Here is a 24,423-nt window from a genome sequence, read left to right on the forward strand (position 1 = left end):
CTGGTCCCATCAAGCCCAGGTCCCTTCCTCCCTCCCAGCCCTCTGGCTGAATCCCCTTTGGAGATTTTTAGAGCTGGAATTCTGGATGTGGTCAGCAAAGGGACATGTGTCTCCATTTTGCTTTTGTTTTCTTTTCTTTAATATTAAACCCCCAATATTTGAAATGAGAAAACAGATGTTATTCTTTGGAATAAATCATGAAACAGTAAAAAAAAAAAAAAGACACACGCACCCAAATGTTCATTGCAGCACTATTTACAATAGCCAGGTCATGGAAGCAGTCTAAATGCCCATCGACAGATGAATGGATAAAGAAGATATGGTACATGTATACAATGGAATATTACTCAGCCATAAAAAGGAATGAAATTGGGTCAGTTGTAGAGATTTGGATGGATCTAGAGACTGTCATACAAAGTGAAATAAGTCAGAAAGAGAAAAATAAATATCGTATATTAACGCATATATGTGGAAGCTAGAAAAATGGTACAGATGAACCGGTTTGCAGGGCAGAAATAAGAGACACAGATGTAGAGAACAAACGTATGGACACCAAGTGGGGGAAAGTGGCCGGGGGGTGGGTGGTGGTGGGATGAATTGGGCGATTGGGATTGACATATATACACTAATATGTATAAAATAGATAACTAATAAGAATCTGCTGTATAAAAAAATAAAATTAAAAAAAAAGAAGAGGCCATATGGGAAAAATAAAAAATAGAGACAAACTGAGAGAAGAAGTTGGCAGTGGGGCAGCCATAAGGGGTGTACTGCTTGGTCTTCCTTCATGAGAGAAACACCTGCCAGGGGTGTGAATGGCTGACAGCCAGTAGATGCCATGCCTTTAAGATCCACCAGTGTTCAAGCCAAGGCCATGCTCTCCCTGGCCCGGTCCCTGCCAGTGACTGAGCATGGTGGGAGAACCTAAGTTGAGCCATTCCTGCCCAGTGTTGGTCTCCTTTAAAAGGCATACTTTCTTCTGGGGCTCCCCATTAGCCTGGCTGAGACCTTTCAGAACTGCCTACAGAAGAAGGCCCTTCCTACCCAATCCTCCTCTCTTTGCTCCCATCACAGGTATCAAGAGCTGCATTGGCGTCTGAAGATTCTTCCCAACCACTCCTGTTCCTTTTCCCATTACCCTTCAGAAGCATTGACCCCCAATAATTGTCTTGTACTTCCAATTTCCTCTTGGTGTCTGCTTCTTGGAGGACCTGAACAGACATAGCTTATAAATAAGAGAGGACTAGTATCCAGAATGTATATGTAAAAACAAACAAACTACAGATTGATGAGATGAATAACTCAATAGAAAATTAGGCAAAAGATACAAACAGGCAAGCCACAGAAGAAATCTAAGAAGCCAATGAATACACGAAAAGATGGTTGATCTCACTAGTAGTCGGGGAAATGTAAATTACAGGAAACCAGATACCATTTCATACCCGTAAGATTGGTAAAAACCGAAAAGAACAACAACAACAAAAAAAACAAAAAACCCAAAACAAACAAAAAAACCGCAAAACATTTGCTGAAGTATTGGGTAAGATGTGGGGCAACAGGAACATGTGTGCTGTTGGTGGGAGGGTGAATTCATGCAACCACTTTGGACAGTTTAGTAGTTACTCATTTAGTAAAGATGAGGGGACTTCTCTAGTGGCGCAGTGGTTAAGAAGCCGCCTGCCAATGCAGGGGACATGGGTTCGATCCCTGGTCCGGGAAAATCCCACATGCTGCAGAACAACTAAACCGGTGCACCACAGCTACTTTGTGTGTGCTCTAGAGCCCGTGCTCCACAACAAGAGAAGCCACCACAATAAGAAGCCCGTGCACCGCAACGAAGAGTAGCCCCCACTCGCTGCAACTAGAGAAAGCCAGGGCATAGCAACGAAAACTCAAAGCAGCCAAATAAATAAATAAATAAATGAATAGATAAATTTATAAAAGACGAGGAACTACTTACCCATCTTTAGAGACTTCCCCACATGTGCATAAGGAGACACACAGAAGAATACATTGCAGAATTATTTGAAAGAGAAGAACCTAGAACAATCTAAATGTCCAGCAAGAGAAAAATGGATGAATACATTATGAAACAGGTATGTTATGGAATATCATAGAGCAAATATGCTATGGAATATCATACAGCAAAAATTTCCACATGGAATGGAAGTGAAAAACTGACTTCCGGCTGTGAAAAGTCCTAATAATGTATACTTTATTTACTTTGAAAAGTTAAAAAAAAAGAGAGGGAGAGAGACTTGTTTATCCCCTAGTCTACAGGAAGTAAGTTGACAAGTACTTTTGATGTGATTTGTCTCGGCCACACTAACTGCTGAAGGAGACTAATTATGATTTTGTAAATCTTTCATCTATTAAAAGCAGACGGAAAAGTGTCATTTGTTAACAAAGTTTTTTCTCATCAGTCCCAGCAGCTGTTGAAGTTGCTAGAAGTTTGGAGGTACTCTCTCAAATGTCTGCCTTGAGTGGGCCTGGCATTCAGAAGTACAAGGGAGGGGAGAGGGGTGAGGAGGGGGCTTTCGTGGGGCAGGAGTGGGAGGGCTGGGGAGCTACCTCGCTGGCTCCGCCTTCCTCTAGCCTGAGGCTGACAGTCCAGCTGCCACCTCTTGTGTGCTGTCCTGGAATTCCTATTATGTCTCAGGAATCTGGCTCCGGCCAGTGATGAAATTACAGACAACAGTGTCCAGCCTCACCGATGTGACCTGAGAGGGGAAACCTCTCTTCTGGATGCCAGCTTTGGAACACCTCCCAGACCTCTCTGCCAGGGCCTTGTCCCCAGTTGCCTTCCTGACCTGGGACTGACAAGCCCTGAGCTGCGCACTGGCCCCTCCGTTCCACTAGGAAAGTGTCCCTCTGCTGCCTTTGTCCACAATAGGTAGTAAGTACTAAGAAAGCAAACCAGAGCAGGTCTGAGGCTCAAAGAGTTTTCAATCAGAGGGAGAGTTATTTTATTATTTTTAATTTTAAAATTTTATTTTTGGCCACACTGTGCTGCTTGTGGGATCTTAGTTCCTCTACCAGGGATCGAACCCGTGCCCTTGGCAGTGAAAGTGTGGAGTCCTAACCACTGGACCACCAGGGAATTCCCATTATTTTATTTTTTAAAATCCTATTCAGAAAATGTTCATTGAGCCCTATGAGGTACCTGGGCAACAACATGGAACAAGGACATGATCTTGTCCTCAAGGCAGGTAAAGCTCAGAGGAGAAGGTAGGCCTGCGAACAGGCAGTTATGAAAGGATGAGATAAGGGCTGGGATGGATAAGAGCAGGATGCTGGTACCCACTGGGGCCAGATGAGAGATGCTGGTGCAGTGCTATTGGGAAAGGAAGAGGTGTGTGGTAGGCAGAGTAACGGCCCACAGAGGTCCATTTCCTAATGCCCAGAACCTGTGTCACCTTACAAGGCAAAAGGGACTTTGCAGATGTGATTACATTCAGGATTTTGAGATGGGAAGATTATCCTGGATCATCTGGGTGGGCCCAGGGTAATCAAAAGAATCATAAAAAGGTAGAAGAAAGCATGTGGTCAAAGTCAGAGAGAGTTGAAGATGCTGTGCTGCTGGCTTCCAGGATGAAAAAGGGGCGAAGAGCCAAGGAATGCAGGCAACTGGGAAATATCAAGGGAATTGACTCCCCCCTAAAGCCTCTAGAAGGAACACAGCCCTGCTGACACATTAATTTTAGCTCAGTGAAACCCATTTTCGGACTTCTAACCTCCAGAACTGCAAGATAATAAATTTGTGTTATTTTTTTGCGGTACGCGGGCCTCTCACTGTTGTGGCCTCTCCCGTTGCAGAGCACAGGCTCCGGATGCGCAGGCTCAGCGGCCATGGCTCGCGGGCCCAGCCGCTCCGCGGCATGTGGGATCCTCCCGGATCGGGGCACGAACCCGTGTCCCCTGCATCGGCAGGCGGACTCTCAACCACTGCGCCACCAGGGAAGCCCCAAATTTGTGTTATATTAAGGCACTAAGCTTGTATTAATTTGTTACAGCAGCCATAGGAAACTATCAACTAATATAAGGTGAATAGGTTCAAGAATGATTTAGTAAATAATTTGATTAGAGAGAGGAGGGGAGAGAAAGGCCCCATGGGATTTCTGGGTCAGGCATTAAGGTGAATTGAAGTCCCATACCCTGAGCTAGGGTCCGCTGGAGAGGGCTTGGGGGAAGAGAGATGGTGACGAGATACTCACTTTTGGACACATTACAACGTTAAGTTTGAGTGTCCACGAGTGTCAAGGTGAATATGTCCAGTAAGCAGTTGTCTGCCAGGAGAGAAACTGGCCTGGAGACCGAGGTTATCCTTGGTAACTGAAGTCCTGGGTCACATGAGATAACCCACAGAGAGAGCTGAGGACAGAGCCCCACGTTGGAGGGAAAAATCTCTTTATAGGTAAAGACACAGAACAGAACACATCTCCAGAGACTTTTTTGTTCTGTAAACATTTCTGTTCTTGTATCTTCTTTGCCCCCAGGGCTCTTACAAAACCTCCTCATGTGTACAAATGGACAGATTTCGGTTCTGCACTCCTGGATTCTCCCTTTTATCCTGGTTCTTAGCCTCCCAGACACATAAGGGGCTTTAAAATGTCCCTGGGGGGCTTCCCTGGTGGCGCAGTGGTTGAGAGTCCGCCTGCCGGTGCAGGGGACACGGGTTCGTGCCCCGGTCCTGGAAGATCCCACATGCTACGTAGCAGCTGGGCCCATGAGCCATGGCCGCCGAGCCTGCGCGTCCGGAGCCTGTGCTCCGCAACGGGAGAGGCCACAGCAGTGAGAGGCCCGCGAACAGCAAAAAAAAAAAAAAAAAAAAAAAAAAAGTCCCTGGGCTCCAGCTCCCACTCTTCCTTCATGCAGACCGGCTCCACGTTTCCTGCCTGGGGACATCAGACTCTGCACACAGAGTCTTGCCTGGCAGCAGCGTGCCCTGCCTCTTCTCTCTGGTTCTCCTGCTCAGATTTTGGTCTTGTCAGAAGGAGGCCACTTTCCTGACTCTGCTCCTGGCATTTGAACCTGAGCTTAATTTGACTGTTTCAGACTTAGAGTACCTCAGCCCTGCTCCCTAGCTTTTGTACGTGCTGTTCTCTCTGCCTGGAACACCCTTCTGGAAAATACCACCAGGCCTGCCTGACTCAACTTTCAAAGCACTTCTGCAGAATGTTTTGTCCGCGGGAGATAGTTTCATTTTAGTCTCACGTGGATCGTGGATGACTGTTTACTGGCCTGTGTCCCTCTTCTTGACCACGATTTCCTTGTGAGCACGGACCCTGGTTTATTTATTTCGGTATCCCCAGCACCTAACAGAGTACACGATTCAATAAATGTTTTTGCTGAACTGAACCCATCCTTCTCGACTGCGTCTGTGTCTGCATTTGACAGCTAGGTGAGCTTGCACAGCTGACAGGCAGGCACTAATTAGCCACAGGTGAATAGCTGCGCTCAAACCCACATGCTTTCCTTACATAACAGCCCTCCTGATTAGCTGGCTCCAGGCATCACACGAAAGCCTGTCGTCTCTTCCTCTCCCCGTGCCAGAGGCTACAGGGATCACACATCTTGGCCTCCCTGACAGATACCTGTCTTTGGCCTCACCTATCTTTCTTGACAATGTGAGCCAGGCAGAAAGAAATCGCCTCTGTCTTGGAATGTTCTGGCAGGCCCAGAACCTACACAGAGAGAGCCAGACTGAACGTGTGGCTGGAGGGAGGGAGTGGAGAGGGGCTAAAGGGTGAGGGTGCAACTGAGTCTCCAGGGCTATAAAATTCCATTTTCCCCCAGTGGGTGGGGTGTTGAGGAATGCTAGGATAAATGAACCTGAAAATGAAAAGGAACTGGGGAAGCCCGTGAGTGATCTCAGCTGTTACTCGCCTGTCACGTGCCGCCCTCTGAGCTCTGGTTTCCAAAGGGAAGGACCAGCTGGTGCAGGTCCTAAGGACACTTCTCAGCTGCCTGGCCAATCCAGACAGCTCAGGGGGAGCCAAATGCAGCCACAGCTCTTTGTTTACTTTGCTGCACTTCCCCCAGTCTAGAAAACCAAGCAGATCCAGTGGATCCAATTGCAAATTTGGCCTATGTACCTCCTGTTCACCCCCAAGGTTAAAATAGTTGACTCAACAATGTGCATAATAACCCTGGAAACATGGAGCTACATGTCATCGAAAGTTTAAATACAAAAGCCACACAGAGATCGATAAGTAGTGAAAAGGTGACCTATTTAAGACTTTTATAGCTCAGTAGGCCTGCATTCTGCTGAGGAGTGATTCTCAAACAAGCTGGCATCAGCCTCACTGGAACCGGTTGCTGGCCCCACTCCTAAAGTTTCTGCTGTTCTAGGTCTGGGGGCAGGTAGAGCATCTGTAGTTCTAACAAGTTCCCAGGAGATGCTGTTGCTGCTGGTCCAAGGGCCCCTGCTTTCAGAACCACTGTTTCCTTTGACAGCTAAAGAGATTCGTTTAGAGAGAAATTAAACCAACAAATAAACCTATACAAAAGGGTACTAGGTGAAAACCTGGCCTCAGGGCACTTGCAAATAGAAGGCCTCTGGACACTTCTCATCGCTCCTTGTATGGTAGTTCATGCTCTTCCAGAGCTATCCAAGGTGGAGGAGAAATGGCTTTTCCAAAGCGGGTACCCTGGGATTCACAGCCTTCCCCCTCTTGGCTCCCACGATGTCCCTCCCACATGGTGTCTGTGTATCCAGCCTCCTGGTGCACAACCAAGTGAGGACAAATCTCAGGGGACAGTACGTTTAAGCCTGTGGGATTTGGAGGTTAGAAGGCTCAGCTTATACTAACCAAAAATATTACTGTTATTTCCCAACCTTTCTAGTCTCCTGCTCTTCTCTACTCCCCTAGCCCTGACTTCTGAGTCTAGTATCTTCTAAAGTTGACCTTAAATGCCAATGTTTCTCCCCCTTGTTTTTCCAAGAACATAACACAAGCTTCTCTGTGGAAACTGAGTTATTGCTTTTGTCCTTAATTTCCTGGATGATTCAAGGTAGTTTTCTGCTTGGGCTCCATGTCTACCCTTTGATTGCACTCCAATATCATTCTCCCAGAGGCTGGAACAGCCTCAGTTCCCTTTCACGAGACTTCCTGAGTTGGACTCTGCCATCTCTTCCCCGTTCCAAGATTACAGCCTCAAGCTCAGCTCCTCCAGAGAATTCTCATCCCTCTCCCAAGTGAGCGGGCTCGCGAATGCCATGGCCTACTTCAGACGACTTTGCAGCGTAAAGAAGTCTCTTTCTCCCTCTCTCTCCTGAGGATGATCTCTCACTTTCTAGGCAATAACTTCACTCAAATGCAACCACTCCCTCCCCCCACCCCGCTAGGCCAGATTAAAAATTTGGTGGAGGGAGGAGGGTGGAGGGACGGAGATGTTTTGCTAGTGAAATATTCATCGTGGGGAAAATCAGAGCCTCGTTTCTGACCCTTTGCACTTAAAAAAAAAAAAATGCAATTTAGTGCTGTTTTTATTTAGGGTGAGATTTCTTAGTCGGTTCTGTATTTATGGTCTCTAAAGGTCTTAATCGGGTTCTAACCGCTACCACCGAACCATCAAATCTTGTGACTACAGGCTGTGTTTTAGTGAGAGAAACTTACACATCACTTCGCAGACTGTTTTAGTCTTAGGCTGGCTCAAATATTTGCTGAAGCAGAGAATGAATTACGCTCCCGTGATTCCGTGGGCCTTAGCTTAGCTGTATGGTGGGATTCATAATAATATCATACCTCACATAGACTTTGCCTCAGAAAATATTGAAATTAAAAAAATACTTTTGAGGTTAGAAAAGGTAAAATCTGCAAAAGGTTTTTGACCTCCGCAGAGAAAACCTCAGCGCCTACGCCCCTTACTTACGTAAAGAGAGTAATCCTCTCCTGGAGGAAGATGACAACAGTCAGAGGTCAGGGCCTGTGCAGCTGGGTCACAACGCAGCAACTCTCAGTCCTTCTTTTCTCACCCAGAGCTTTGCTGGGATTGTGTGTTGGCATCCTTGGTGAAGCTCCAGATGCAGCTCTGCTGCTGCTTCCCTCTGATCACACCGCTCCGTTGCTGGACTGACGCATGAAGCGGATGTGGAAGCCAGGCCGGCAGAGGCCACGGTTTGGCTCGGGATCTGATTCAAGGACAAAGGCCTTCGTGGCATCTGAGCAAATCCCAGGAACTGGTCACTGCTGCATGCTGTTCACGGCTCACGTCTGGGGTTTAGGAAATCCAGACTCAGAGCCAAAGATGTCATCTGGCTGTACGAGAAGACTGTCACTGACAGACGCTGTGGCCAGTGTGGCAATCCAGCCAGCAGCTAACCCGACACACAAGAGCCACTCAAAATGCAGTGGGACCCTCTTCCTCTCCAGTCTCTCTGCTCCAGAGGAGACCCTTCTCAGGGTCACCGGATGGTCGTCTCTGGGCAGTTTACATTAGAACCACTGCAGAAACACTGAGTGATGTGTGGGAGACCCCCAGCCCTTTGCTCCCCGGAGTGGTCAGCTCGGGCCAGGCCCCCAGGGTTTGGGGCTCATTGGCTCACGTTGCTCCCTTGGAAATAGCAGAGTGAAGTCACTCAGGCTGGGTGCCTGCCTTCCCTGCTCCCGGCCCACCAAGGGGGTCAAGGACTGCTGCTCCCAGTCAAGAGCTCTGCAGAGAAGAACAGGCTGCGTTTTGGAAATTAAACTCCTTTTTTAAAAGGTCCACCTGAGTTTGAACTCAAGGTGGGGGGTTTCTTTGTCCCCAGCCAGGAAAATGAAAGGCAGAGGAAAAGCTGGGCAATCCCTTCTTTAAAAGTGTTTAGGGTAAAGACGATTCTCTGTACTTTTCCCGGGGAGCTCTTTAGGGAAAAGAGTTGTTTCTCGTCCTAATTCCGTGACATGTATGTGCTCATGCTCCACCCACTACAGTCGGGGGCACACCCGGGAAGTCGTGGAGTAGGGGGCTCTTCTGGGACCCTGCAAACGAAGCAACCCAGATGATTGGGCGACAGGTCATTACAGTGGCCTTTCTCTTCTGGGGGAGACTAAGGCTCTTGGGCAGGATGGGGCTGATGAGGCCCCACAGTGCACGTGCAGCGGAATGAGGACCAGGCCCCGCCTCTGAGGGAGGAGGACCCACCCAGCTTCCCTTCCCAAGGACCCCAGTAAGGGCTTCTTCATTCCCATGTGCTCAGGAAGGCTGTGGGAGCCCGCACCATGTGCTTCTGGCCAGGTGAACATGTTGCTGTTAATAATAATAAACACTTATCGAGCATTTACTCTATGCTAGGCACTGTTCTAAACACTCGACATGCATCAGCTTCATTAACAACCCTGTAAAACAGTTGCTATTATTATCATCCCCATTTTACAGATGAGGAAACTGAGGCACAGAGAGGCTAAGTCACTTGTTTGAGGTCACCTGTGCAGGAAGTGCCAGAGCCATGATCTGACCCCAATCAAGTCTGACTCCAGAGCCAGCGCTCTTCATGTTCACATCCTGCCGTCCCACGCCCTTCACTGTTTGGGTATTAAGGACAAGTATTTATCTCACAGTTGTTTATGCCTAAGTAGGTTCACATACTTGATCACATTTGATTTCTTTCTACAACAGCCCTAGGAGGTGGGTGGATTGAATAATATTGTCCCCATCAGATGCTGAGGAGACAGAGACAGAGGTCAAGCACCTTTGGCAACATCGCCTTACTAGTTAGTGATAAACTATTCAGGGCTCCTGAAGTTGAAGGAACGTTTGCTCCGTTGACCCACAAGGAGTTAATCCGGCGTGTTGGATTAGGAACAAGTCATGCACCAAACGGAACTCAAGGTGTCAGGTGATTTATGACCCAGGCCTTACCCATCATGACCCGCTTATAGAATAGAATGGAATAATTGCTCAAGGTGCTTAGGGTTGCAAGGACAAGACACGGAGGCCTGGCTCTCCTCAGGTGATGGATGTTGACTACAAGGCCACAAGAGGAAGTACGGAGCCCCGGAAAGCATCTCAACAGTGGCACAGCTGTGCCTTGTGCCGGTGCTGCCAGCTCTGGCCATGGGAGTGCCTTGGAGAAGTGGAACAGTGGCCAGTCCTTGTTGAGAGCTCCCTGTCTTCCTGTGGTCACTCCGACATGCTCTCTGTGAGACCCTCATATTCAACCCCTGACACAGGAGGACCCAAGGATCTGGTCACCATCAATAAGGAGTGTCCCTTTAGGACGGACCACCTCCCTGGTGGCAGCCTCACTTGGTCCAGTGTGTGGATTGCTTTTGGTCTGGGCATCTTCTGTCTTCCAGCTGGTCCCGGGCAGGACACTATCCAAAATAACTTCACCAAAAGAGCCTCCTGGACCCCTTTCCTCAGAGCAGGACTAAGGGCTCGCCAGGCAGTAACCATCGGTGGCCTGTTAAATGCAATGCTAGAGCTAGAAGAGACCTTAGAAACCAACTTTTAATTTTATCGAAAGGCCAAGTTTAGTGAGTCAAGACATTTGCTCGGGACCACTTGGACTGTTCATAGCAGAGCTGGAAGCAGAGCCCGGCTCCCGACTCCAGGTCCAGCACACCTTCTGCTGCCCCAGGAGAGGCCAAGGAGGGGTCTTCCATCTGCTCCACTGAATGCTCGCTAAGTGCTGCCCAGCAGTTAAAAAGAAATAAAAGCAAGACTGTCTTTGTCCTAACATTTCCATACCTTCTCTTCCCTCCCAAATCCCTGCCGTGTGATTTGGGGCAGACTTGTTACAGAAGGGGTGAGAAGGCATGAGGAAACCCCACACAACAGGAGCCAGGAATCTGTCTGCTGGAGGGAGAGACGTGGGAAGCATCAGGCAGGTGGGCGGGTATCAGACACCACGTATCTTCGATCCAGAGGCACTGCCACCCAAAGCTGCCCAGGCTTCCTGGCACCGTCGGCCGCCTGCCCTGCCCCACCCCCCAGAGGGATAATGCAGCTAGAGGCCACACTAGAACCTGTGAGGCATGGAACACCAAGTAAACAGCCCCCAGGAATTTCTCTTACTTGAATTTCAGCTCATTTACTTGGAAGCATCTGTCCTCCCGTCTGGCTGGGGAAAGGGAGAGTAGGGGTGGGAAAGGCTAGGATTACAGTGTCCTTCTGCCTAAAGGAGGCTGCTGGTCGAGAGTACCAGTGGTTCCCTAACACTCTTCCCAGCATGTTTGCTGGGGGTATTGCAAGGACAGAGGGTGGGGAAAGGGCTGCAAGGTCAGGGGCATGGTCTGGGCAGGCTACCTTCCTCAGAAATGTTCTCAGTCTTCCGCCTATTTTATACATAGTAGTTTGTATCTGTTAATCCCATATCCTGAATTTGTCCCTCCCCCCTTCCCTCTCCCCTTTGATAATCACAAATTTGTTTTTTATGTCTGTGAGTCTGTTTCTGTTTTGCATATACATTCATTTATATTATTTTTTAGATTCCACATATAAGTGATATCATACAGTATTTGCCTTTCTCTAACTTATTTCACTAAGCATATTATTCTCTAGGTCCATCCATGTTGCTGTAAATGGCAGAATTTCATTCTTTTTTGTGGCCAAGTAGTTAATATATAAATATATATATAGGTATATTATATATATATATTACACTTATATCGATTATATTCCTATACCTATATATATTTTATATATACCTATGTATATTAATCTATGTATTAACTATTATATGTATTATATATAATAATATATTATTATTATATAACAATATTATATAATATTATATAATAATTATATATAATGTGGGGTATATATATATATATACACACACACACACATCTTCTTAATCCAGTCATATGTTGATGGGCACTTGGGTTGCTTCCATGTCTTGGCTGTTGTAAATAGTGCTGCTGTGAACATTGGGCTGCATGTATCTTTTTTTTTTAAATTAATTTATTTAATTTATTTATTTTTGGCTGTGTTGATCTTCATTGCTGTGTGCGGGCTTTCTCTAGTTGCGGTGAGCGGGGGCTACTCTTTGTTGCTGTGCGCGGGCTTCTTATTGCAGTGGCTTCTCTCATTGTGGAGCACGGGCTCTAGGCACACGGGCTTCAATAGTTGTGGCGTATGGGCTCAGTAGTTGTGGCTCACGGGCTCTAGAGCACAGGCTCAGTAGTTGTGGTGCACGGGCTTAGTTGCTCCACGGCATGTGGGATCTTCCTGGACCAGGGATCAAACCCATGTCCCCTGCATTGGCAGGCGGATTCTCAACCACTGAGCCACCAGGGAAGCCCCAGGATGCATGTATCTTTTCTTTTCTGTTTTTTTGCATGTATCTTTTCAAATTACTGTTTTTGTTTTTCTCGGATATGTACCCAGGAGCGGAATTGCTGGGTCACATGGTATTTCAATTTTTAGCTTTTTGAGCAACCTCCATACTCTTCCCCAAAGTGGCTGCACCAATTTACATTCCCACCAACAGCGTATGAATTCCCTTTTCTCCACATCCTCACCAACATTTGTTATTTGTAAATTTTTTGATGATAGCCATTCTGAACTTCTGTCTGCTTTAAATGGTGGATTCTGCCTAAATTTTATTTCAGGTGAAGATCCTGTTGCTAAAACGTTTTGAGAAGCACTAATCTAGTGAGAAGATGTAGGAAGGGAGAAAGCACGGTTTTAGGCAAATACCTGCCACCGGCTTTGGAGTGACCTTCGTCAAAGCTGTGCATCCCTTGGTCACACCTTGGTCATTTCCACTTGGAGAAAGGCTCACCTGGGCTCTGTCGTCTCTTCCCTCACAGCCTGAGTAGGCTGCCTTCCTTGGAGACGTTCTCAGTCTTCTGCCTGTGCTCTTAGGCCAGCCCCACAGCTCCCTGCCCTCCAGGCTCCCCCACCCGCCTGCCACCCTATCGCTAAAGCCTTTCTTAGATGGGCTCAAGGGTGTGACACTAACTGAAAAGATTAAAAGATTAGAAAAATGATTCCAGATCAAGGTGTTATCATCACATAAATTGACAGGGAAGAAGAAAGATTGGAGGGGGTGAGGGAGACGGTAGGAAGTGGGGGGAGGGATTCTGAGCCTGCGGACACTTCCAGGGCTACTTTTAGCAATTAGCATTTACTGTCTAGTCAAATGAGCTTCGTAGATCCAGTAGAAAGGGATGCAGAGAGTTTGAGGCAGCTCCTGCTGGCTCTGGTTAGGTAGAGTACACTAATTAGAATTGAGTGGGTAGCCAGAAAAGACATAATTACTCATCTGATTCCAAATGAGGCTCATTGAACCAATGGGAAGCTTGCCATGGTAACACACTCTGTTGGAAAGGTCAAAGTCATCAAATGAAAACTGCAGGCAGATCAGGAGTGTACTCTTACAGTCAACGGAGGACTGACAGGTCTCCATAAAAAGGACTGGCACCTTTGCTGACTGTTGAATTCCCAAACGCAAGCTTGCTCTCCAAATTCCATGACTAGCAAAATACTCCGCCTCCCCCGAGCGCCTCCTTGCTGTTCTGTGCAGTTATCTATTAAAGGAAAGATGACTTTTCAAAACAGCACTCTCTATGTAGTAGGTGTTCAGGTGGGGGGAACTTAAGTGATTTGGGGAGTGATGATGATGACGAAGAAGATAAAGTTAAAATGGGGGAAAAAAACCCCACCAAGATTATAAACAGATCAGCAAATCTGGATTTTTAGAAAATGGTTTTTGGAGAATACCTATTCTCCCCAAAATAGAGGATATGGAAAAAAAAAACAGACTTAACTTTTCCATTAAGATTCTTAGGATCCGGCTTCCCTGGTGGCACAGTGGTTAAGAATCCGCCTGCCAATGCAGAGGACATGGATTTGAGCCCTGGTCCGGGAAGATCCCACATGCTACGGAGCAACTAAGCCCGTGCGCCACAACTACTGAGCCTGCGCTCTAGAGCCCATGTGCCACAACTACTGAGCCTGCACTCTAGAGCCTGCGAGCCACAACTACTGAAGCCTGCGTACCTAGAGCCCGTGCTCTGCAACAAGAGAAGCCACTGCAGTGAGAAGCCCACGCACTGCGACGAAGAGTAGCCCCCGCTCGCCACAACTAGAGAAAGCCTGCGCGCAGCAACGAAGACCCAACGCAGCCAAAAATAAATAAATTAATTAAAAATAAATAAATAAAGTGGGTGCTTACTCTAGGTTGCTTGGATACTGAGCCATCTGGGACTGGATGGGAGTTCCCGCCTTCTCCCTATAGGAGTGCTGCATCTCAAGTAAGCCTGTGGGCCCAGGGGTTCTTTTCTTTTCCTGACAGGATAGTCTCTAATGCCCCACATTGGTGTCTCATATCCTAAGATCTGGGCAGTTGGCATTTTCAGACAACTCCTGTAGACAGCTGGCAAATACAGACTGCCTGGCACCAATGTCGTTTGTTCTGGCACTTGTACTATGTGAAGAAAGAGTGGCGGTTGGGGTGGGAGCCTCCGTTGCCACACAGACCCACACTGTGGGCCCTGCAGCTTCCTGGCCCCTGTGTGTCTCTCTGTGGGAGGCTGGGTAGATCCAAGGGACCTTAGCTTTCACTTATTTGGTAGATCCTTGCTTGATTCACTTACCCTATCCCCAAGGTAGCGTATTCCTTAGCCCATGCCTGTGACATCATGGAATTTGTCTTGGACCCTAGTAAGAGGGACCCATCTTGCGTGACACCTTGTTTGCAGAAATGGGTTAATGACATTCGCCTTAAGGGATTGGGGTAAAAATTCACTTGATGAGCCAGGCCCAGAGGCAGCAGCCTGAATGAAGGCATGTAGTTGTGCCTGGGCTTGGCATACTCAGGAAATGACAAATGCAATGTGGCTTTAGTGCTGCGTGCCTGGTGGGGTGGGGATAAGAGGTGACAGATGACGCTCGAGAGGGATGTGGGGCTAAAGAAACTTTTCTTTCCTTGAGAGGAATTGAATACCTGTAAAGGCTTCTAAGCTTGGGAATGACAGGGTCAGCCTCCCCTCCCCCCAACCTCTGGTCCCCTGGAAAATACTTAGGGCAGGCAGTGTGAGGGTGGGCTGGAGGAGTAGGGAATGGTTGTTAGAGAGTGAAGGCAAACTCTGATGAGACTCAAATAGAGCCATGGAAGTGGGGATGGAGAGAAAGGTCTCTCTTTTTTTTAAAATTTATTTTATTTTTATTTATTTATTTTTGGCTGAGTTGGGTCTTCACTGCTGCGTGTGGGCTTTCTCTAGTTGTGGCGAGCGGGGGCTACTCTTCGTTGTGGTGCATGGGCTTCTCACTGTGGTGGCTTCTCTTGTTGCAGAGCATGGGCTCTAGGCACACAGGCTTCAGTAGTTCGCGGGCTCTAGAGCGCAGGCTCAGTAGTTGTGGCTCGCGGGCTCTAGAGCGCGGGCTTCAGTAGGTGTGTCTCGTGGGCTCTAGAGCGCAGGCTCAGTAGTTGCGGCGCACGGGCTTAGTTGCTCCGTGGCACGTGGGAATCTTCCTGGACCAGGGCTCTAACCCGTGTTCCCTGCATTGGCAGGTGGATTCCTAACCACTGTGCCACCAGGGAAGCCTGAGAGAAGTAGTCTTTCAAAAGAAGAATTAACAGGATTTGATGGCCATTTCGTAGTGGGGAGGGATGCATTTGAGGAAGGAGTTGAAAGGAAGAAGAAAAGCAAATGATGCTCAACAGACATTATTTTTCTTCCTTTCTTTCCCTCTAGAGGACAGAGGTTAGAAGGTCTTGTCTAGAGGACAAGGGCTAGAAGGTCCTTTCTGGGGAAAGGGCTGACTGGCTAGTTTTGAGAGACCAAGATGGAAGCCTTGGTTCTCGGGCATTAAAAGGTCCCCTGAGCCTTTTCATCTGGCCTGATGGCCCTGTTTGCCCACTTGCCCACAACTGTCCATGTTGGGCCCCAACATGCATCCCTGTCCTCCTTGTTAAAAGACAAAGAATACCAATAACCATTGCTATGTTGAGACCTTATATAATTTATCTAAAAAAAGAATCTGGGACTTCCCTGGTGGCGCAGTGGTTGAGAGTCCGCCTGCCGATGCAGGGGACACGGGTTTGTGCCCCGGTCCGGGAAGATCCCACGTGCCGCGGAGCGGCTGGGCCCGTGAGCCATGGCCGCTAAGCCTGCACATCCGGAGCCTGTGCTCTGCAATGGGTTAGGCCACAACAGTGAGAGGCCCATGTACTGCAAAAAAAAAAAAAAAAAAGAATCTGTTTTCAAGAAGAGGATCAACCATTAAATACGGAGCTGAGGTTTGGCAGGCAGCACAAATCTATCTATCCAGATAATATTTTTCAATACAGGGCTTTTCTTTCATCTTAAAATATCACAGATAGGCCTAAGGAATCATCTGGCATCTTTTTGTGTCTGTAGTTGGACAACTTAGATCTTATTAATCAGCCTGCTGAACGGCTCCTTTTTCAGACACATAGATGCTATCCAAAATTTTTCTGGTATTTTTGTTTTTAACAGCCATGGCTTGCTGAATCAATGCAGCTGAATTTTATGCAAGTTCAATGTTGTTTCCTTCAAGAATTAACTCATCTTTATGGCCTTGAGAACTGAACAAGCAACTCCTGGCCTTATCTGAGCCCTGTGTATGTATTGATATTTTGTTCCCAAGAAATTTTGGAAATAACGTTGATGGGGAAGTGAGTGTACACAGACCTCACCTTGTAACGAAAGCCCAGGGTAGCATCCTTGATTGTGTTCTGTTCATGGCTACAGAGTACGAACAATAGCCAGTCCCTTTCTAGTTCCCTACTGTTTGTCAACCTGGAGCTGTTTCTTTTTCTTTCCAAGGAGACTGAGTTCTACATTTATGTCACTGAAGTCCCTCTGCAGGGCTCCTCTGGGGTCCTTCACAATAGCTGTGCTTCCCTTCAGAGTGATGTCGATATTTTCTGGAATGTTGACAGTCTAATTGCTGAGAATGGTCTTCATTCTTGCAGTAGATGCAGCGAAGAGAGCTGTGTGTTTAGGTTAAACCTGGTAAGCAAGTACAAAGCATGGTGAGGCTCTGTAGGGAGAGATGGGACAGGTTCAGCATTTGCTGGGAAGAGGCCTAATGCTTTACATACCTGTAAACATCTCATTTAATCCTCCCAAGACTCTTTAGGCATTGGTGTTCTTGTTTCATAGTCCAGGAAACTGTGGCTCTGAGGTTAGACAAGTGACCATATCTATCTGAAGCTGAAGCTCTTGACCTGCCCCCAAGATGCATTCCTGGGATGGGCAAGGGGGTCAGTGGTCCTGGCTGTGCTTCCCAAGGGGTGCTCACTCTGTCCAGTGGTTACTTGATGCCGGTTTCCTGAGAATCCTCATGTGGTCTTGAACCCAAACCAATGGGCCCTTTGACCATCCTCATTATAACCACGGTTAGGATAATCAATATGAAATTGAAGCAAGATGGTTAAATATGTTCCCCAAATCAAAATACATTGCAGCACAATTTTTATCTATCAGTAGTAAATTAAAGCAGGCAGCCTCTCAGAGTACTGGGTTCTCCTTTGGCCCATGTATAGTTATTGGTTTTCTTACTACAAGCACAGTGCCACTTCTTGATCACTGTGACTATATTATAAACAGATGTCAAAAACTAACAGGCTATATCCAGGCTACAGGCATGTATTATTAGGCCTGGAAGGTGGCTTTAATTTTCTTGTTTTGAAAAATTGAGATAGTTATCAACAATGAAATAAATATTAAGAAATCTCACCTAAAAACCTTATTCTGACTTCTCTTGAAGACCCAAGATCTGCTTTCCCCCCCATAGCAGCAGTTGGCTGGAACCAGCAGCTAACCCCACGGCGGTCCCTGTCCCTGGCCCGTTGGCCACATTCCCCTGCAGCTTGCTTCATTCACCTAGGTTTCCTGCTTGGCCCTTCTAGGCATCTGGGTTATGGCTTCTGTATGATGCTGATCGAGTTCCCTAATTAATTACTTATGTTAGATTGACTTAACGGTATGAACACTATGAGAAAAGCGTCTGCCCCAGGACCCGAGGTCTATGGTTATGGATGTGTTGGTGTGGATCCTAATGTTAATCGAGAGAAGTGTTGTGGACCTGTAAAACATGAACGTTCTTACATCCCAGGGCAAATGCTCCACAGCCAGCCCAGCAGACTCCAAATCCTGTTGGGAGCGAGCACTTCCCCTGGTCCTGACCCCCAGCCCCACCCATACCCAGAAGCCAGCCTCTCCAAGTATTAGCCCTTCTCTGCTCCAAAGGCACGAGCCAGATTAACACCAATAGCATCTGTTCCCGGCCTGCCCTACCCTGCGTGGGGGGGGGGGGGGGGGGCTTCAGCTGCCAGTTGAAATGACAGAGATCCTGAAAGAACACTGTCTGCAACAAATCCAGATTCCAGAGATGGCAGCCTTGCAGACTGGCTCTGGGTGCCAGGGAGAGGAAAGTCCAGAGGGAAACTGTACCTGAAAATTCACATTTCTTGTCCAATTATGGATTTGTTTTTTTCTTTTTCGGTCTTCGACTTTATATAGCTCTTTGAATTTGCCTTAGAATAAACAATTATAGTAAACATCATCTATTTTTAAAAAGTTTTATTGAGATGTAATTCATATATTATACAACTCACCCATTTAAAGTACAATCCAATGGTTTTTGATATATTACAATATTAACTTTTTAAATTTGTGGTAGAACATATAACATAAAATTTACCCTTTTAACCATTTTTAAGTGTACAATTCAGTGGCATTGATTACATTCATATGCTGTGTAACCGTCACCCCTATTTTCAAAATGTTTTCATCATCCTAAACCGAAACTCTGTGACCATTAAACAATAACTCCTCATTCCCGCCCTCCTCCCCAGCCCCAGGTAACCTCTAATCTCCTTTCTGTCTCTATGAATTTGCCTTTTCTAGATATTTCATATAAGTGGAATCATATAGTATTTGTCCTTTTGTGTCTGGCTTATTTCACTTAGCTTAATGTTTTCAAGGTTCATTCATGTTGTGGCATGTGTCAGAACTTCATTCTCTTTTATGGCTGAATGCTATTCATTGTGTGTACGCGCCACAGTCTGTTTATCTATTCATCTGTTGATGGGCACTGGGATTGTTTCCAACTTTTGGCTGTTGTGAATAATGCTGCCGTGAACACTGGTGCACAAGTGTCTACTCGAGTCCCTGCCTTCAATTCCTTTGGGTGTATATGCCTAAGAGTGAAACACCATCCACTTTAGACCTCCTCTCCCATCCTGGCTACTCACACCAAGAAAATTAACTCTGATCCTAAAAATAGACAAAGATTTAGACATTCTAGGGGTAGCTGACCGTGGCATGACCAATTAGGGGTACCTGTGTGAGTCCTTTGTCTCTTCAAAGCCACAAATGAGGGACTTCCCTTGTGGCAAGGTGGATAAGACTCCGCACTCCCAATGCAGGGGGCCCAGGTTCGATCCCTGGTCAGGCCACTGGATCCCACATGCTTGCCGCAGCTAAGAATTCGCATGCCACAACTAAGGAGCCCACGTGCCGCAACTAAGGAGCCCGCCTGCTGCAACTAAGACCTGGGACAACCAAAAAAAAAAAAAAAAAAAAGCCACAAATGATATCACTCCTCTGTTTGCAAATAGCCAAGCCCCCTTGGAGGGCAGTGTGTGGGGGCTCAGACACCCTCAAGGGGACTCCTGCTGCTCCCCTCCTCCCTGCAAGAGCAGAGGAAGAACAATCACCCCTTTGTGAGGAGAGTGGCCGTTTAGGAGGAAGGAGAGAGGAAATTGGCATGTTGAGCTTTTTCAGGGGACCAGGTGCTGGAACAGGTGTTGCACATCTGTTTGCTTATTTAATCCTCTAGAGTATCATTGTCCCCCTTTTCTAGATCAGGAAACTGGCTCAGTGGCAGAAACTGAACATGCAGCAACTAGGAAATGCAAGCAGATGACGCATGCTGAAAGGGGTGGAAGGGCGTTTTTGTGGAGAAAGTGGGCCCTGAAGCTGGACCACGAAGGATAATTTTATTTCCACAAGAAGATGGGGCAGGGAGGGGGCAGCAGGAATAGATGCTGTCGAGCAATATGGAAATTGGTTTGGAATCCTTTCCTGTTACAGCTGGTTAAATCCCACAGTCTAGAAACTCCTGCCCTAGACTACAGTGCTGCAGAGGCAGGGGTTCCTGGGACACAGATGGAGATTACAGAGCAGGATGTTGACTGGGCAGTGCCACTGGGTCCACCCCTGTGGAAGGGAGGGGGAGGAGAGGGCGAGGCAAGGGTCAGGAGTGGCTGGAGGCGAAGCTGGACTAGAGTGCCTGCCTGGCAAAGGCCTCCTCTCGCTCCTGGTGGGCTCTGGAGCTGGGCGGGCCCTTCAGTTGTCGTAGGTGCGCCCAGGGAGCCTGGCCTTTCTTTCCTGCATCAATCAGTCACTGGATATGGGCTGCCCTGGGGAAAGTGGCGTGACCTTGAGTGAGACGGTAACCTTCCACCAAGATAATCCCCAAAGAGGGTTGACAGCTGAGACCTATCATCTGACAACCTTCCCAGCATCTGGAGGATCAGCTTTCCAGTTCCAAAGGGGGATCTGGTGGAACTGACTCTTCAAGGGTCCCCTTACCCTGTCATGCACTGCAGGCTGAGGACCGTCAGATTCCTTGGGCCTCTTGTCTCTCCTCATCCAGGCAATGGTTTAAAAAGAATCAGCTTAAGTGTGTTGAGCGGTTCATATGTGCAAATGTCTTTGGTACTAGAAAAGTGTATAAGTTCTTACTAATTAGTTTATTTGATTGATTAAAAAGAATATGTTTATTCATCCAAAATGCAAAAAGTTAAATGTATATATTTAACATATATTTGAAATATAAAATTGTATTCTGATATTATTATTACTTTTAAATGGGATCCCCAAGGAAAATGTTAAGACCCCCATAACCTTTCCAAACAAAATGAACAAATCCCCAGCCCACTGGGGATTCAGAGCAGGAGTGGTTTTTATGTCAACGGAGAAAAAAACAAATCAAAGCCTGCAGCTGTCCCTGCTGCGTCCTTTGCTCCAGCTGCCCACATCTTTCCATGTCTCTGGACTTTCTCACTTCCCTGTGAGTAATTAAGTCTTAAGGACGTGGGGAATTAGTCTCAATAAGCCTGTGCGTACCTCCTATGTGTTCAGAGGAATGAGCAAAGCGGGTCTTTGGTAACATTCCGTATCATTTTTTTTTTTTTTGCAAATGGCAATTAAAATTGACTTAAACAAGCAGAGAAGATACTGACTCGTGTGCCTGAAAAGCCCAGATGATTTCAGGAATGGCTGGATCTGGGGGTTAAAATGTCGTCAGATCCCAGCTTCTCTCTGTCTTTTGGCTTTGCCTTGTCTCAGCTGGCTTCATTTTCAGATAGGTTTTTCTCTTGCAATGGAAGATAGATGTAGCAGCTCCAGATTTTCCAAGTTCACGTTCAGCTGGAAAGAGCAGGCTTCTTTTCCAGGAACTTGAGCAAAATCCTGGCGGTTTGATCAGCTTGAACAGCCCTAAGTCATGAGTTGACAGAGCCAATTACTATGGCCAGAAGAGTGAGATATTGTCATGTGCTACATCCCATAATCATAAAGAGACCTCCTCCTTCCTCTCCTCTTGAACATATGGACTGACCTAATTAAAGTTAGAAGCTATAGCCAGAAGAAGAGTGTGGCAGACAGTTGGTTGCTGTGGGTGATTTGGTGGAGCTGGAGCTCAGTATCTTCCATCTTTCTTCTGGTGTGCCTTCCTGTACTGCAGGGGATTGAGAGCTAACCATTACATTTCCCAGCCTCTCTTTCAGCTATAATTTCTGCTGTGATTTGATTCTGCCCCTTGGATGCTCTTTTATAAAGTTGGGCCACTGAACTGAGATGGGGCCAAGGTTCTGCCAGCAAATTCAGTTGGGAAGGTGCTTGGTTTTTCTGTAGCAGCCATGGTGGAGATCTCAGTGCCCAGTTCCTGGCCTTGTGGGTGTCAAGAGGCAGGGTGGGCCTATTGTTGAGCTGGTGTGGTCCACAGCAGACACCATGTAGTCAAGGAGCTGGCAGCAGTACCCATGGCTTCCTGACTGTGGCCATGGCAGTGCAGTCCGGGAGCCTTTGGCTTTCTGAGTACAGACAGGCAGCAGCTTGCTTGGTGGCCCAGTTCTGCGGGTGACTTTAGACCTTTTTCCTGAATGCTCAGCCCAGAATCTGCTTCTTCAGCCTGATTTTGTTGGTGAATTAATACCCTGAAACAAATTCCTTCTGCTTCATTTAGTGAGAATGAGCTTTCTCCTCTGTACCCGAACCCTCTTGCCAATCCTACAGCTGTCTCTTCCGTGCCACCCCCTTGTACCCCTGCCTCCTACTTCTTCCCGGCTGGCAGTGCCCAATCGCACTAGAGAGGCTGAAGATGTTTTCCAGCCTCTTTTGCAGCTGGGTCTGTGTTGGACGTGTGTGTGTGAGGAGGGGAGCATTGGGGATAAGTTTTCCACCCTAGTAAAAAGACATTTAAGAAAAATCTTCCCACCTGCTTTTGGATGTGGTTGGGAGAGAAAGTGCTGTGTGGTGCTGAAGTGGCCCTTGTGCAGCCCTGTGGCAATAAGTCTGAGGACATAAGCCAACCCCTGTGCCACTAAATTAAGAAGCCTTGGAATGGGAAACTGTACGAGAATTTTCTAAATTTTCTATTGTTTAGGCCACTTCCAGATGGGCTATATGGTTACCTGCAGCTGGAAGCATCCTGACTGACTGACGTCTATCTATCTATCATCTATGTATCATCTGTCATCTATCGAGACATCTAGAGAGAATGGAGATGGGAGGTGGAGGGGGATAAATTCCAATTCTGCTAATGCCCCTTGTGGAATTAATAGCACCTGCGGATGTAGGAAGGACGCCACAGTCTTCACTGTGGGGGACATTCGGACACTACTCTTTCGGCTTCTTTAGTGCTGAGTATATCAAGCTTGGCAGAGGGGAGGTGGTAGTGACTTCATTGCTGGTTGACATGGGAGGTACCACCCTCATAACTCCCATCCTCATTTACATTTCATGAATAGTATAGCTCTTACACATGCTTTTCCAAGGCTGCTTCTGCCTATTTTTATGTGATCTTCATAAAAAATCTTCAAGGTGGTAGGGCAGGTATTATTCGCCCTGTATTTCTGATGAGAAAACTAGGACATAGACTAAATTGCTTGGCCAATCACACACAGTTAATTAATTAGGCACAGATTTTGTGACCCCTTGCTCTAGTTTTATTTCTACGGCACCATACTGCTGCCTCAAAAAAACTGATTCGTTAGAGAAAAAAAAAAAAAACATTAAGTGCCTAGCAGGGAAACAGAGCTTATGGGTTCACCCTCTTTGTTCCCAAAGGGCAAAGGGCCCTATGAAGTCAAGTCTTCATCCTTCACAGGGGGATCTTATTGGTTTCCTGGGGACCACATCATCTTTTGGCCTTTTATGCTCAGCAGAGGTAGTGGATCTCTTGCAAAACTGCCATGTGGCTCATTTGTTGGCAGAAACACTCACGTAGGGGAAGTTTTTGGTAAGAGCGGTAATGCTCCACACAGCAATAAAAGGCATCTCACATTGTGCAAGACAGCAGCCAGCTGGGGTCAGGACTCACAGAGGAGGGGCTGATTGGGTGGCTCTGGATCCTGTCTGGCTCCGGGGGCCCTGAGAGGGCTTTGGCGACCTTCATTCCAGGCTCGTCCATGTGACTCGGCCGCCCTCGGTGCCTGCTTCTTTCTATCCCGCCAGTGGCTTTCTCATGGTTTCTCTCCCTAATCACTACCTCTTGCCTTTGGCCACTCACGACCTGTTTGGCGTCTAAATCGCCAGGAGAAAGGGACATTCAAGAGAGCAGGAGTGAAAACAGCAATAGGTGAAAAATGAAATCCTCATGGTAATACCCGACCAAGTGAGGCTGCTTCACAAATTGCTGTCGTTGCCATGAAAGAGGCCAAGTGGCCCAGCCTTAGGTCCTGGGCCACTGGCCAGGCAGAGTCACCACTGCCAGTCAGCTGCCGTGGTGGAAGGCATGGCAAGAGCACAGGGGCAGGTGGTCTAACACCCGGGACCCTGGGCCCAGCCCTTTGTCAGGGGGCAGTTTCTGTGAAAGGGTGGAGGGTCCGAGCCACGAGGCTTGTCTACCACATGCCCTTTCCTGGGTGATCTCCCATCAACAATGGACTTTCCTGGGCAGCTGCACCTTTGCCAGACTCTTGAATGAGCTTTGAGGATGGGTTTTGCTTCCCAGGACCATTGACCTGGGTTACGGCTGAGTGTGATACGACCTTCTCCACTCTGGGGCCTTGCTTCCCGCTCCGTTACATCTTTTTTGCATCAAGCTGTATGTGAGCCTGGCACACAGGAGATGCCACATGTTCTGGAATTTTACAGATGATCCCGCTGTGGTCTTAACTTCATTTGTTTGAAGGGAGATGAATCAAATGGAAGATTTGAAAGACTTACTAACTTTCCTTTTAAACCACTCCAAACTTCTCCAGCTCCTGGCAGCTCTTTCTGGTCTCTA

The 24,423-nt window shown here is 47.3% G+C and overlaps 1 pseudogene across 1 annotated transcript; it reads right to left on the reverse strand.

Annotated features, from left to right (window-relative positions):
* Positions 1–16,314: 16,314 nt before the first annotated feature.
* On the reverse strand, positions 16,315–16,865 carry LOC307195855 (large ribosomal subunit protein uL6-like; annotated as a pseudogene). Its single transcript has one exon. The product of its transcript is annotated as a large ribosomal subunit protein uL6-like (transcript).
* Positions 16,866–24,423: the final 7,558 nt, after the last annotated feature.

This window comes from Stenella coeruleoalba, assembly GCF_951394435.1.
Source record: "Stenella coeruleoalba genome assembly, chromosome: 13".
Classification (NCBI taxonomy): Eukaryota; Metazoa; Chordata; class Mammalia; order Artiodactyla; family Delphinidae; genus Stenella; species Stenella coeruleoalba.